Source organism: Symphalangus syndactylus, chromosome 4, assembly GCF_028878055.3.
Source record: "Symphalangus syndactylus isolate Jambi chromosome 4, NHGRI_mSymSyn1-v2.1_pri, whole genome shotgun sequence".
Lineage (NCBI taxonomy): Eukaryota > Metazoa > Chordata > Mammalia > Primates > Hylobatidae > Symphalangus > Symphalangus syndactylus.
In genome coordinates this window covers 51059763-51075844 of record NC_072426.2, presented here as the reverse complement: position 1 = coordinate 51075844, position 16082 = coordinate 51059763, and the positions used below count along the sequence as shown (strand labels likewise).

Below are 16082 nucleotides of genomic sequence, written 5' to 3'. Positions count from 1 at the left end.
GATTAAACATATATTATTTCTTAAAAAAATATTCCCAGAGGAAATCCAGCATCTATCTCCCCCTACTGGTGTCATATAAAGAGTGATGTCTGTTTTTCCTTGAAATGAGGAATGTTCTAATTAAGATGAACATTTTAATTTGTTATTTGGACAAAAAAATCTTATATAAAACGTAAGCATTCTGTAATGGACATTTGTGTTGTAATGAGCTTTAGCAATATTTGAGATATACATTGTTTCATCACACATAAAGAATGGTTAAATATTCTTGCTAGTTCATCTGCCATTAACAGATTTATATGACAATGGATTGTAATTGATTGATACAATGAAAGTTTTACTTACTACAGAAAATTTCAAACATATACAAAATGTAAAGAATAATATAATTCTTTACATATACATACATATAATGGGAACTTCCATGTCCCATTATCTAGCTCCAACAAACAAGTCATAACTAATCTTGTTTCATTTATTACTTCCCCAAGGTCTCATATCCAGGTCGTTTTGAAGCAAAGTCCAAGCATTGTATCACTTCATCTGCAAATATTTCAATAAGTACCCAAAAGGTAAGGATGCTTAAAATATCCTCATAATATCATTATTATGCCTAATAGTTTTTTATCATCAATTATCTAGTCAGTGTTTATGTTTCCACAATTGTTTTAAAATTTGTCATTATTTATTTTATAGTTTGATAGAAACAGGCTTTTAATAAGAGCTATAGGTTATAATTGTTTGATATGTTTCTTAAATCTCATGGAATTGTAAATTCTTCCTCTATCAATTTTTTCTTTTAAAAAATATAATTATTTTTATTTTAAAAATAGATTTAGGGAATATAACTTTTTTCTTGCTTTTTTTATTGCTAAAACTGCATCATTTGTGTTCTGTATTGTATCTTATATAATGTGCCACAATCTTGAATTTGCTGCCTGGATCCCCATGGCATCGTATAAGACATTCCTCTGTCCCTTGTATTTCTTGTAAATTTGTAGATCCAGAGGCTTAAGTTTATTCAGGTTTGATTTTTTTTTTTGTTTTGCAAGAAGCTGTTATGCACTTTCATCACTCAAAGTGTGGCAGCAATTGAAGTTCATCATCTACTCCAGACTCTCTAGAGCAGCACTCGCTAATAGAAATTTCTATGGTGATGGAAGTATTCTATATCTGTTCTATCTAATATGGTAGCCATTAGCCACACATGGCTACTAAGCACTTGAATTGTGGCTAGTGTGGCTGAGAAATTGGCTTTTAATTAAAAAACTTTTAATTACTTTTAATTTAAATAGTCACATGTGGCTAATGATTACCATAGTGGATAATATAGCTCTTGACTCATTAATTCATTAATGGCTAAAAAATAATAGTCTTATTGATAATTTTTTCTTTATTAATTAAAACATTTTTATAAAGAGAAACTTCCTCTTATCAACTGAATTGTTGCCATGAGATTCAGTTCATACAATACAGGCAGAAAAGTAGTTTAATTTTTCCCCATATTTATCAGTTATCAAATAATGAGTTGGTTCCCTAGTATTCTCCAAAGGTGACCCAAGGAGATTTTTTTTTGTTATGAAGTCATAATTTGTATTTCAATTCATTGTAATTATTCTTATTGATGCTCAAATTGATCTAACCTTGGCCAGAGAGAACCTATTTCTTTTGAGTGATCTTCATATGATCCTGTGAATATCAGTGTCCTGCCTTCATCTATGTTGTTCCAGGGTCATCTTATACATGGCCTGTCTCGTGTCTAAAATTAGCCATTTGTCTAAGAAGCCCTGGTTCCAGTTAGTAGTCTATTTCAAGAACATATCTGGACACTTGGGGTGATCATTGCTATTGGGTTGGTAGTTGTTCTAGCTTGATAAAAACACAGCTAGAAATAGATTTTTTTAAAAGATAAACTATATCATAAATTTATCTTGATACATTCAACTTAAAGTCAGGCAATGGGATTGTCTTTGATTTTAACTTTTTTTGTTGTTTTTATGATGAAAACCTGGAGTTTTAATAACATTAATATAGTTACCCATTTCCTTTATGCCACAATATATACACAGTAATTTAAGAATAAACAATACCAACAATGCCAGCAACAAAATTATTATTGAGAAAGTATAAGTTTTTTTTTTTTGATTTTGCATAATTTTTGTCCTTAGGGTCCTTCTCATGGATGACATTTTATTGTATTTTAGGTTTATTTGAAGTAGTTCATCCTTGTGTGGTTTTGCCACAAACTGGATACACTTTTATATTTCTTTCACTTTATTTTTAGATAAATGATATCTTTTTAAGAAATGTAGTTTAATTTTATAATTATGTAAGATATTTATAAATGTGCTTTGAGAGTAAAATCTATAAAACAAAGTATTCAAAGATGTTTAGATTCTCTATCTCCTTAACTCAATTTCCTCACTCCAAGGATTCATTTAAAACATTTATGATTTAATCCTTCATTTATTGATGTGTATATATTTTTATCCTTCTTATATTAACCATAATATAAGTGATCTGAGGTGTGTATATATTTTTATATATACACACAAAAATATATATTTGTATATATACACACAAAAATATATATTTGCATATATATATATATATATATATACACAAAGATGTGTATATATTTTTATCCTTCTTATATTAACCATAATATACTATACAAAATTTCTCCCCTACTCTTTGTAAAAACTAAATGTATCCTAGAGATCATTGAACAATAATATGTAGAGATTGGTCTCATTTCTTTTTACAGCTGCATGTGTTCTATATTTCATTCAATAATTGCCTCCCCCCAGCAACCATTTTTTTAAGAGATAGAGTTTTGCTCTGTCACCCAGGCTGGAGTGGAGTGGTGTGATCATAGCTCACTGCAGCCGTGAACTCCTGGGCTCAGGTGATCTACCTGTTTCCAAGTTGCTTGACTACAGGTGCTCACCACTGTGCCTGGCATTTTTGCATTGTTTGTAGAGACAGGGTCCTGCTATGTTGCCTAGGCTGGTCTTGCACTCTTGGCCTTGAGTGATCCTCCCACCTTGGCCTCCCAAAGTGCTGGGATTATAGGTGTGAGCTACCACTCGTGGCTAATAATTCCCTTATTAATGAGCAGTTACGTTGTGGAAAGTTTTTTTTTTTTTTTTCCAAATGATAGCTGCAGTAGCGGCAGCAGCAGCATCAAATATGTTACCTTTCTCCATAATCTTTGCTTATTCACTGGGTTTATGTAGGTATTCATAAAAAATTTAAAACATATATATGTTATATTAATGACCCAAGACAAGTGTTGGTAAGAAATTAAGGTACATTAATGGAAAGTTATAAGTCTTGGTATCCTCAAACTCAAATAAAATATTTTAATTTTCATTAATTATCCCATTAGGGGACTGATTACTATTTTTCTGATTTTCAGACTTCCTAAGATAGAGCTTGTAAAGGTTGGAAAAGTAAGGATGATTGAACTTGAAAGGTGTGAATGAAAGAAGAATTATCTTTTGGGATGGAGAGTATTAGCTGTTTTCAAAGAAGATTTTATTTTATCTTTCATTTTTGGCCTATAAGTTTTGCAGAGAATCCGTGATTAGAGTATTTAGTAAAGTACTAGGTAATTATTGTTCTGTTATTTGGACACATATTTAAACTAGAGTTTTGAAGATAGCAATTGGCAATAATTATGTATGTTCTAGCCACTTTATTCATTCTACCTCTTTTACCGTATACTTTAAAGATATCTATATGGTAAAAGGTAAGTGGCAACTGAATAATCACAAATACGTCAACAAGTAAAGAGATGCTTTGTTTTATTGAGTGCATTCTTATATTTTCTCTTTTGCTGGAATAAGAAGTGGGGTTTTAAACTGATCTGTTCTAACATTGTTTTTCCTCATTTTCTCTCTATTTAGAGGGTTTCAGTAGGTTTTCACACATTCTCACTTATTAGTTAGAAGCTGTCATAATTTTTATAATAATACTCTAGTTCTAGTTATTCCATCATGAGCTGATTCTATTTATACAACAAATAAATGCTAATTAAAACTACTCTATAACCTTGAACTGTACATTAGGGAAGTTATACCTATGGTGGATGACTGAAAAGAGAGTCCAGGATAAACTGATACATCTAATTCCACATAGTAGCCTTTGAATCAAGACTCTCAAATAGTAAAATGCACTAAGCCAATATGGATGGGAATAGCCTCCTGATGTTTTCCCAACTATTTGAATTTTTAATATCTTTTCTTATAGCTATATATTTCTGGTTCATTTATGCTAGCGGTGTTATCAGTGAATGTATTTTTAGATTCTGTATTCCATATTTTAGATTCTGTATTCCATATTTAATGAAATTTTATTTATAGGAAGGAAAGAATGGGTATGCATAAGGACCTAATCAAAGAGACCTCTGACACCTGTTGAGCAGTTGTGTGAATGTATGATTATCCACGGAAAAGAAGATCAGAGGGAAATGGTATTTAAAGCCCTTGATTAGTTAGCAGAGAGAATGAAGTAAGCCAAGTGCTTTGCACAAAGTGACAGAAATGAAGGTAGAAGAAACAGTTACAAATGGTGGTGGTACCAGAAGTAAGCTTCCCGTAACTTCTACTCCGAACTTCAAGAAGGCTGTGGCTTTGTGGATATTCTTCCTTTGGCAATCTACTAAATTAGAAGAACTGGAATATCAATAGTATTGAATCCTAGCTCTTCAGAAATATCACCAAAACAATCTGTTGTTTATAAAAGCCGAGTTTATTCTTACCGTTGTAAGGAAAAGAACTGCCTTGACATAGTCTTACTAGTCTTGGAATGAGGATGGCAAAGTTGGGATTCTTAGGAGGTTTGGGGTCTAGTATGAGGTGAGTTTTCATTGTGGAGGCTTGATCAAAGTTGAGTAAGGTGGGTGTAAACAGCAAGGCTAGGGCATTGAGGTGAGGAAATTCAGAGTCTTGGAAGGTAAACTATAATTTCATACTATGTATGGAAGAGTTGAACAATGTGATATTAACTTAATTGGGTTCTTGGAAAGTTCCTGGGAAGATTAGTAATTTGCAACTTTTATCTTACTGGGCTATAGTTTCTTGGAATAGTAAGGTAATGATAAAACAAATACTATATGTGGTTATTAGCCAAATTAACCAAGTTTATGATTTCTTTGGTTGCTTCTCAGATTTTTTTCAAAGATTCCAGAGAAATCTACTGGGATGTGAGTACAACATTCTTAACCTAAAACAGCATATGTTCACCCTTTGTAGCTTGACATTCTGTCTAGAGCAATGATCCCCAACCTTTTTGGCACCAGGCACTGGTTTCGTGGAAGACAGTTTTTCCATGGACAACGATGGTGAGGGATGATTTTGGGATGAATTTGTTCCACCTCAGATCATCAGGCTTTAGATTCTCATAAGGCGTGTGCAACCTAGATCCCTCACATGCACAGTTTCAGAATAGGGTTTGCGCTCCTATGAGAATCTAATGCTGCTGGAGGAGGAGGTGGAGCTCAGGCAGTAGTGCCCCCTTGCCTGCTGTTCACCTCCTGCTGTGTGGTCTGGTTCCTAACAGGCCACGGACCAGTGTTGGTCCACGGTCTGGGGACTGGGGATCCTGGTCTACAGTGTCTCTGTTCTGAACAACTGCCTGTCTGATTTCATGAATCTCTCATGTAAGGAATTCTATAGACTTGGTGGCATTGTTTAACTCTCTTCCTTGAGCTATGGCCTGTAGGATTCTGCCTGCTTTCTAGTCCTTTTGTAAAGCATCAAGAGAAGAGGTTTGAGGAGACAAGGAATTAATTCACAAATCTCCCTGAATAGTTAGGTTCAGTTTTTCTTCTTCATAAATTAAGTTTTCTAATGATCTCTTTTTTCTTGAGGAGAGACTCATGGGGCAAAAGGGACTCTAGGTGATGTCAGAGATCATGCTAAATGTAGGAATCCATTTACCAAGATAACAATCCTTGTTTAATTTTTAGTAGAAGCCTATTGATTTTTGTTCAATAAATCCAATACCAGTGACTGGGGACTACCCAGTGATTTGATTTTGGTCCCTATGTGGTTATCAAATACTCCCATGTGGTTATCAAATAGTGTTTTAACATTTGGTGCTCCTCATCAAGAATGATGTGTCACCAGGCAATGACATTTGTATTGTTGAAATTATTTGGTAGATATAAAGCAAAAGTGAAGTATGTTTATTTATATGATATGTGAAAATGATACAGCCTCCAAATACATACCATCTGTTTTCTAGTTCTCTTTTATTTTCTATTTCCAAGAACATTTGGATATAAAAGCTTTTACCCTCAAAAGGTTCTAGAATATTCTTTTGGTGGAGACAGGAATCTTCTTTTCTAGGTATGATGTGATGCTGTGGTAAGATTACCGTCTGGCTGACCTGTTGTGCATTTTCTAGCTTAAAAAAAATAACCTAAGAGTTGAGTCCAGTTACCCAAGAAACTAACTGATTCACTACAGGGAACTGGTACCAAGGGAAGATAGATGACTCTCAAGTGAAAATGTGCAAACTCCACATTGATTTTCCAGCTAATGAGTAAATTGTAGTCACATATTGGACTTATACCATAAAATGACTAAGCATGTGAAAAGCAACATTAAGAATAGCAGCCCTAAAGATAATATAGAAGTAACATAGTAGGCTGAGCGCGGTGGCTCACGCCTGTAATCCCAGCACTTTGGGAGGCTGAGGCGGGCGGATCACGAGGTCAGGAGATCGAGACCACCATGGCTAACACAGTGAAACCCTGTCTCTACTAAAAATGCAAAAAATTAGCCGGGTGTGGTGGTGGGCGCCTGTAGTCCTAGCTACTCGGGAGGCTGAGGCAAGAGAGTGGCGTAAACCTGGGAGGCGGAGCTTGCAGTGAGCTGAGATTGCGCCACTGCACTCCAGCCTGGGCGACAGAGTGGGACTCCGTCACAAAAAAAAAAAAAAAAAGAACATGGTAAAAGATAACTTTAGATGAGCAAAAGAGGAAAGAAAGTGGCTAGGAAACAAAGAAAATAAAATAATGCAGATTACAGCATAACAATCTGTGGGATTATTTCATAAATACAGGATGGAAGTGGCCACATCTTGTGCAGTCATCTTGGTCTGAAATTTTTGGGTCTTGGGTCTCCTTTGATGACCATTTGTTCCTGTATGGTTCCCCAAGTAAAACCTGTCTTCTAGTGATCTGAAGATTACATATTCCTTTTGAGTCCATTATTATGAAACCCAGAGTTTTGCTGTTATGTTAGTTCTTAACAGAACCTGATGGGATCTCGTCCAGGACTGTCTTTCTCTGATCTCACTTCCAAAAAACCAGGTCTCTAGATTTCAGACCACAGGAGGATGTTGAAGAAAGTTTGCTTATGTGGTTGATGATAACACTGAGTTTATTTTGTGAATGCTGTGGAGTATTTGGCCATAGCTGCTTGCAATAATATATGGAGTCCAGAATTGGATGATAGTCCTAGATGAATGCACTGACCTATTACTAAGTGGAGTTTGTAAGGGGGAAGTGATGAACCCCAGATGAGTTGGTCTTATTGTCATTAAGGTGAATGACCTTAGACCAAAGATTGGTAAACTTTTTCTGTAAAGGGCCAGGTAGGAGATATTTTAGACTTAGCAGGCCATATGGTGTTTGTAGCAATTACTCAACATGAAAGCAGATATAGACAATATAAAAACAACTTGGCTAAATGTGTTCCAGTAAAACATGATTTACAAAATACAAACATTGGGCTGAATTTGGTCCAAGGATCTTATTTCCCTACCTTAGATCACTTTGGCCTTATGCTTGCTTTTAGCTTTCTGATGTGCCCTAGGTACTGGGAGGACCAGAAGCAAACAGCCATTGGGAGCATCTATACAAGCAAGCAGTTTTGTGCAGCTAAATTTGGATTTTGGGGGAAAGACAACTATCTTTGTTTACTAAGATACCAAGGATGCTGTTATTCATTCATTAATTCCATTATATGAAGCCTACTGTGTGACAAGTCCTGGAGAAACAAAGATGAAAGGTGAAGGCCCTGGTCTCAAAGGAGCTTTCTTTCCTTAAGATTTTATAAATAAATACTCACAGCATGATAGGATATGGTGAGAAACAATGTGCTAATTTGTTGTCAATAAAGTGAACTCAGGATCTAAGCCAGGTGTGCATGTGTGTGTGAGTGTATGTGTGGGTAAGGCCAAGTCTCTGCAAAAAAAGTGTTATCTTGGCCAGGCACGGTGACTCATGCCTGTAATCTCAGCACTTTGGGAGGCTGAGGCGGGCGGATCACGAGGTTAAGAGATCGAGACCATCCTGGCCAACATGGTGAAACCCCGTCTCTATTACAATGCAAAAAATTAGCTGGGCATGGTGGCGTGTGCCTCTAGTCCCAGCTACTCAGGAGGCTGAGGCAGGGGAAGCACTTGAACCCAGGAGGCAGAGATTGCAGTGAGCCGAGATCGTGCCACTGCACTCCAACCTGGCAACAGAGCAAGACTCCATCTCAAAAAAAAAAAAAAAAAAAAAGTGTTATCTTCCCTTCCTTTTCTTCTTTTTCTCATTTCTTACGTATAATATAATAATGCTGTGTTTTGAAGGCAAACTTTCAAATGCCTTTGGATAGTTGTGGGGATTTTGCATCCCTTTGCTACAAAATATGTCTTTTAAAAGATGTTGAAGACAAATCCTTCTTTAAAGCCCATTCGTCTATGGGCATCATTGAAAAGATAACCAAGGTGATTTAAATAAGTAATAAGTTATTTCAGTTGGGGCCTTGCATATGTAGAGGGGAAATGAAGAAAGTGTTCTCAAGAACTTTAAATCTCAAATCTCACAAATTCCCCACTTTTCCAGTTTGAACTGGACACATCTGTATGTTAGGCCCTAGATTTTACAACTTTATTGCCTTTTCTTTGGACCAGTTTTATGGGAATGGTCTGTGAAACTGCACCTATACAGAGTAGGGAAAGCTAACTCAAGATAGAGCTGAAACCAGAGAAATCAGGTGTTTACAAGGAGTCAAGAAAGTATTTACCTTTTAAGAAAGGCAAGAAATTGTGGGGAAAATATACTTGAATATATTGAATCTATATTTACCTTTCTAAGCAGGTTATACTTCTCAGTATATAAACATTTGGTGGAAACTGAGGGGTTCCAATCTGCAGTTTCTTTTTTTTCCCCCTTTTATTTTATTTTATTTATTTATTTATTTTTATTCTTTGAGATAGAGTGTCACTCTGTTGCCCTGGCTGGAGTGCAGTGGCACAATCTCGGCTCACTGCAACCTTTACTTGGACTACGGGTGTGCACCACCATGCCTGGCTAATTTTTGTATTTTTAGTAGAAATGGGTTTTCATCATGTTGTCCAGGCTGGTCTCAAACTCCTGACCTCAGGTAATCCACCCGGCTCGGCCTCCCAAAGTGTTAGGATTACAGGCGTGAGCCACCATACCTGGCCCAGTCTGCATTTCAAAGATTTGTCTATGAAATGGAACAGTCACACTAAACATACTGCAGTCATACCAACGAGAAGGCAAAATAAAGAATTAAAAAATACCCCCCCACAAAAAAAAAAACACCAAAAAGCCAAAAAACCAACAAATGAAAAACATAAAACAAAAACCAACACAAAAACCCAAGAACTAGCTGGTGGATTTGTCATTCTTTTATTAAAAAACTTTTTTTTATACATTTCTACTTGCCTACAGTGATGGCTTTCCTGCTTTGGGTTTTTATAGTATTAGGCTTTTTGTGAGATTCGTATGTTTAAAATAAAATTTAATATCTATTAAATATTAAAGCTACTTGCTGGCTAGTAGTTTCAATAATTTATTATGTTTATCTTGCACAATGTCCTAGTTTCTTATTTTTTGTTTCTCTTAGAGTCTCGTAGAGCTTAGATTAGAGTGAGCTGAGTGAGGCACTCAGCTTGGAGACACAATTTAAGGGGGTTTCAAATACCTCAATAATGAAATTTTAATGAAATATTAAAAAAATCAAAATTAATGCAAAAAATCCACGATGAGCATCTTATCAAAAGTTTAAATAAAGACAAGACCTGCTCTGCACTTAAACAATTCTGCCTCATTCGCCTCACCCTAATCCTGGCCCTGGTTCCAATGAAACTTAGTTTGAAAACAAGCATCTAGCCCCCAGGGCATAATTTATTGGTTAGAAACAAAATCACATTAAACTCTTATTGATTTTGATTACTGCATTTTCTGGCACCCCTTAATATTTTGCATCCTAGTCCTGGTCCTGCCTCTCAGCTACCCTTAGAGTTGATTAAATCCCACTGTATTACTTCTATAGGTAAAGTTTATGTGAAAGCTTACAGAGGTGACAGGACTAGCCCAGGTTGAGCAGACAAGAAATAATAGGGTTGAAACTTACCATGGTTTTGTGTCCTCTATCTTCCCAATTAAATTCCTTGAGGATAAGATTTTCAGTTCTTATTTCTTTCTGTTATACAGTGCCATGTGTAAAGCAGTCTCCCCGACCCTTGTACTTGCTATTGTCCTGCTATCTGCCTACCATCAGTCATTTGTGTGACCTTAAAGGAGCTACGTAGTTCTTACTGTCTACATGGCATCCCAATTCTGGGTAAATTCAATGAAATAGAAAAGAAAAGAGTAGAAAGCAAAACAAAACCTTTTCCTGAAACTAAAATCCACTTTCATCTCACTTACATAGACAAAATAGCTGACTCAGTATTTGAAAATTTTTTTAATCAACTGGTTTGTAGTGATGTACAGATACAAGCAGAATTCCCTAATACTTAAGACAGATTCATCTCCTTAGTAGAAGTTTGTAGAATTAATAAATAATAATTGAATGCTGTCCACAAAGGACAATGTTTGAGTTGGTAATTATTAGACCAGGTGGCTAGTGTTTCTTCATTTTCTCAAGAGGTGGGAAACATATAAGAATTTTCAGTCTGATAACAATTATATAAAATAGCACAAGTTATGGGCAGGGGTGTGTGTGATGGCGGGAAAGCAGTGGGGACAGAGGAGTTGGAAAAGAGGAAAGCACAGTCATCTTATATGGTTTTTTGGTTAAAACTATGAGATATTTGTGGGTTTCACATCAGTCAGCTTTCATTATTCTTGTTCCCATCTTCTCTGATTCACATGGTTTCAGTTTCTTTTGAAACGTCTTTGGTTCAAAACTTTATGGCCATGAAACAGAGCAGTTTAAAATGTTGACAGAAAGTTTTGGAAGCAATCAGTGAGTTTTGCACAACTTTACTAGCAGTTATTTTTAGTGTGAAAAATGGTTCTATTCTATGATAAACATGGGTTAGGAATGTTTATGTCATTATTATGTAGCTACTTAGAGAAATAAGACCACAGTGTTACATATGTTTGTTGGAAATGGAACTTATCGGAAAGTTAAAAGGTGGAGATTATAATATATATAATATGTGAGAATATATTTTTATATATGAGGAATATATTACATGGAGGCATAATTTCACTGTGTTGAAAACAGCATTTGCTTAAACTGGAGAAGAGGTAGCTATTTTGCATTCCACAAACTGAATTTAATATTACATTTAAAAAATAATAACTTTCAACAGTTTGAGATCTCTTTTGAAGCCCAGATATAATTTTCATTGTGACAAAATAGGATGAAACTGGAAAGTTATTGAAAGATAGCATTGATTTAAAAAAGAGGTAAAAAGTATATTTTTTTGTGGAATCAATTTTATATGGATGGCATGAATTTAATCCTTTGACTTATTTGTCTGCCAATCCTGTGATACATAATAAATTCATAGTTCAATTAATTGGATATATTGTATATAGTGACTCATTTAAGGAAAATGAGCTATCATCATCCAGAAGTATTTATGGGGTGACTAAAAGTTCAAGGTGCTGGCTTTACAACATCAGTAAACAGACGTTATACTTCTAGGAACTTAGATCTAAAATCAAAAAGAGAAAAAAAAGGAAGATGACATCAGAAGAAGGTTAAGCAATCAAAAAGTTCTCATGCAAGACACATACCGGATGCAATAGAAACTAGATAATCACTCATTTCACAGTTCATTAATAAATATCTCCTGGAGGGAGGAAAGGAAAGAAAATGTTTTGAGTACCAACTATTACCAGGCACTGTAATAAATACTTTATATTCTCTCAATTATGGTGAAATGGAGGGCATAAGGCCCAGGCATCCGAGAGAAATCTGAACATATGAGGAAGAACATTAGCTTTCATTCAGGAGGAAAACGCATGAAAAATAGGGAGTAGGTGACTGGGCAGAAGTGGAAGGTTTTTAAAAGGTAATTTTGGAAAGTTGGCTACCTGGGACTGTATTGTGGAGGGCTCTTTCGCACAAGCTCAGGCACGCTCATCTTTATGTAGGTAAGGGAACCTGAAGTGTTTTTGAGCAGAGAGAATGTAAATGGAAGACACGATAGAGCCTGGCGAGCCATGGGGCCATGTGGAGATAGGGGGAGAGGATAGTGGGCTTGACTTTGAAGACAGCATTCTTACACAGCTCTATAGAAGTAAGTTTTCTTTGAATAGCCCTGACTAGTAGTGATTTTATCCATTTAATTATCAATAATTCAGAGCCACAAATATTTTCTCTGGCTTGCTGTCTATCTAAAAGCATCTGATTGTGAGAAGTAAATGTCAAATAAATAAAATGTTAAATGTTTAGGATAGGCTAATGTTTACAGTCAGTTGGTGGTGATGTTCAAGGAAAGGTACACAACAGTGTTCTTCTTCTCTTCCTCCTATTAAAAACAATTTCTTGAGAGAAGTAGGAAGCAGGAGGTTCCTGAAGTGAGGAAGGGCAGACACCTGTGACAACTTGGAAAGCGTGAAGATATTTGCACCCTCCATTTCTGGTCCCCATAAATGCTTTTCAATCACTGCAGGCATGTCTGCCTCCTCCCCTCCACTCACACCACTCTTCTGAAGCTCCCTCATAAAACCCTCCTTTCTTTTTCCTTATCCTTCTTAACATCTTGTGGCTTTTTATGCAATTGTTCACCTCCTCTCACCTCTCCAGCCAGATTTCTCTTAATCATCACATCTTAGCAGGAGGTGATTCTCAGTAATCAACCTTCAGTGTGATTCTTATATCATTAACATTCTTGAGAGTTAAATAATTGCAGGAGATTGAGATCACTTAACTTTGCTAAACCTCAAAAGCATACTATTTTATCCATAGAATACAGTTTTTGGACTGACTGAAGCGTTTGCCAAAATAATTAATGAATTATTTCCATGTAGATTATAAGTCTTAGTTTCAGTGTCACCCATTCGGGTAGGTGCTCTCTGACCTTTAGGACAATGTCAGGCCACTTAGTGACATTAAGATGTCTTTTAGTAAGGCACCTTTTACTTCTTTTATAATAGTTATCTCATTCGATATTTGTTTGTACCTCGTTGAGGAAATAAACTGTCTTAGGTATTGACAACGGTCTCTCCAAGAGTTAGCCCAGGTATGTGTTAAGAACTCAAAGAATGCTTTTTTTTTTTTGGTTAATTGCTCAAATGCTGTGGACCTGTTCAAGTTCAAGAGATGCGCTTTACCTAATATTTAATCTACGGAGCATCCTTTTTAGATGTTCTTGCTTTTGCTTTATTTCCTCATTCATACATCTAATTCACTTTCTCTTCTAGGTCATTTTCCTTTATAAACATTTTTTAAACATATCACTCTATGAGCATTGCTATGTGCAGCAAAGGAACAGACAACAAAAAAATCTGTGCGAGCTATGCATGTAAGGCTTGAGGCTAGGCTCACAGGACAGTTAATCTTTCGGTCTTAGCAAAATTTCAAATCACCGTGCATCTTGGGCCTTCAAATTTACTCACAAATTCCTACTGGTACTACAATCTTTAATCTTATACTTTTCATATTAAATGCACTCTCTTCAGGTTTTTTTTTCTCCTGGGAAAGTCAGTGGCTGCAATTTTCACCTATGTATCTCTAAACTTCGCTAAGCCTATTCTTTCATGTGAATCCAGCCCCACATCTGATGGCAGCAGGATATTGGCTTTGGTTTGTCAAACTTAACACCTAAGGATTGTAGCATAATGTGGACATGGTATAGGGAGATGGGAGAACTGGCTTCTGGACCTGGTGGGGCCATTAACCCTCTAAGTGAATTTGGATAATTGACTTCACCAGGCATTCAGAGAAACCCTGAAGACTCCCCGCAACCCAGTTTTCTAACCAGCCTGCTGAAATAATTCTGAACTCTGCTTAGTGTTTTGAATTGCTTTGTGTTTCTATTTGTACCAATCTGACATGGTAGTAAAACAAGGTGTAGAAGAAGCTTTGGCCCTGACAGAACCAAGCAAAACCGAGATATGTCTCAAGTTTACAAAAGTCGGTGCTGCTGCCGGGAGCCTTCATATTTTACTTTTCTTCAACTCAAGCCTCTTGAGAGAATGGCCTAGTTAGAACAATATTAATCTAACACAAGTAAAAGAAAAATGAAACCAACTGCTTTTCTTTCTAAGCCCACAAAGAACAGTAACTGGGCTTCTCTGGAGAAACGTAAAGTCAACCTCAGATGTGCTCACAGGCTGGATGAAGCGTAGGGGAAGTTAGGGGCTTAAGTGGTCACTTGAGGGGTATTCTTTTGAAAATTGTGTGGCTGAACTTACTTAAGCCTCTCCTATAGGAACAGCCACCCAGGAGAGTTTGTAACATAAGGGCAACCATACCATATTGGGAGACAAAATAACTATTTTCTTGATGAAGTACACAGAGCAGAAAGATTTGTGCACTAGTCAACTTTCTTTTTTCATGCTTAAAGGGAAAATCAGTATTTCATATTCATGGTTTCTGATGTAACATTTTGCTAGGATAGTCAGAAGGGATTGATACTATTTGTTGTAAAATATCAACAGTGTTATTTTTATAAGGATAACCAGAGTGAGGATGATATTCTTAGGTTCCACCTGGTTTTCACACTTTTGGTGAAGTAAAATTTAATTGAGTTTTCAAAGGTAGGAAAATATTCTGTTGCTGGGAAATATAGCATAAAGGATTTCTGCATGCTTCCTCTGGGTTTTTCCTGTGAGCTTTAAATTAGGATTTTCTGCCAATTTTCTGGCAGAAGCAGAGGAGACATAGCAGTTTTGCTGATGGTTTTGATTATGAATTGTCTATATGGCATCAATAAAAATAACTAGAACTAGGTCTGATGGGCACTGAGCTTGCTTAAAATGCTAATAAAAATTATAAGAGAAGGGAACGAATCTTAAATTTTAGATATTTTTTCTTATAGTCCATATGGAAAGAGCATTTCTGTTAAAAGTACAATAACTAGAGAAGAATATGTTCTCTTCAAAGTGCCAATAAAAATTCAAAATGTCATTTTCCAGTGCAATTCGGTCTGAAATCAACCTGTTTTATGGTAATTATGGGCTCTGGCACCAGAACATAGCAGAGCTTTAGAAACATTGAATGAGTGATCGAGTCCAACCTCCATAAATGTGAAACATATGAAATTATTTGTGTAAAGTAAAAACCAGAGAGCATTGTCACCCTCCCTACCCTGAGCTATGCCTAAAGCTGCATTAATGTAGTGGAGTAGTCATATCAGAATGAGGGAGAGGGTGAGAAAAATATTTTCAGAACAATAGAAATAGCATTTGAAAAGCATCTTACGTGGTGGAGGGGAATTTTCTTGTAAAGGTATAAACTGTGAGAAAGAGATGATGATGCCCAATGTGGGCAAAAAATGCCCTTTCATTGGCAAGATTCGGGTACCTCACTATGAAAAGAAAACCGTATATATTTCTTGTAACCACTGCAGTGGCAGGCATAAGGACCCAGTAATGCATCATCATATGCCACATGGCAGCTTATCAGGAGTGGCTACTCGAGCCAAGAGAAACGTGGCAACACTTCTCACTTGCTTCTCTTTTGCAAGCGTAACCTGAGCCCCTTGTGATACAGGTGTCTTGGCAAAAGGATTGCCTTAGATTAGTTTTAGTCTGTAAAACGGGAGAAAAATAAAAGCATTTAAATCTTATAGTGTTCAGATGTCCCAAATTATGGACCCAAATAGAGTAGTGGCTGAATCTTCTTAAGTATTATTTATTTTTA

At 36.1% G+C, this 16082-nt stretch overlaps 1 long non-coding RNA gene across 1 annotated transcript in view; it reads left to right on the top strand.

Annotated features, from left to right (window-relative positions):
- LOC134736467 (uncharacterized) overlaps positions 1–16082 on the top strand; it is a 166635-nt gene that overhangs the window by 108732 nt on the left and 41821 nt on the right. Inside the window, exon 3 of the long non-coding RNA XR_010120485.1 lies at positions 492–572. This is a non-coding gene — a long non-coding RNA (uncharacterized lncRNA). The remainder of the gene's footprint in view (positions 1–491; positions 573–16082) is intronic.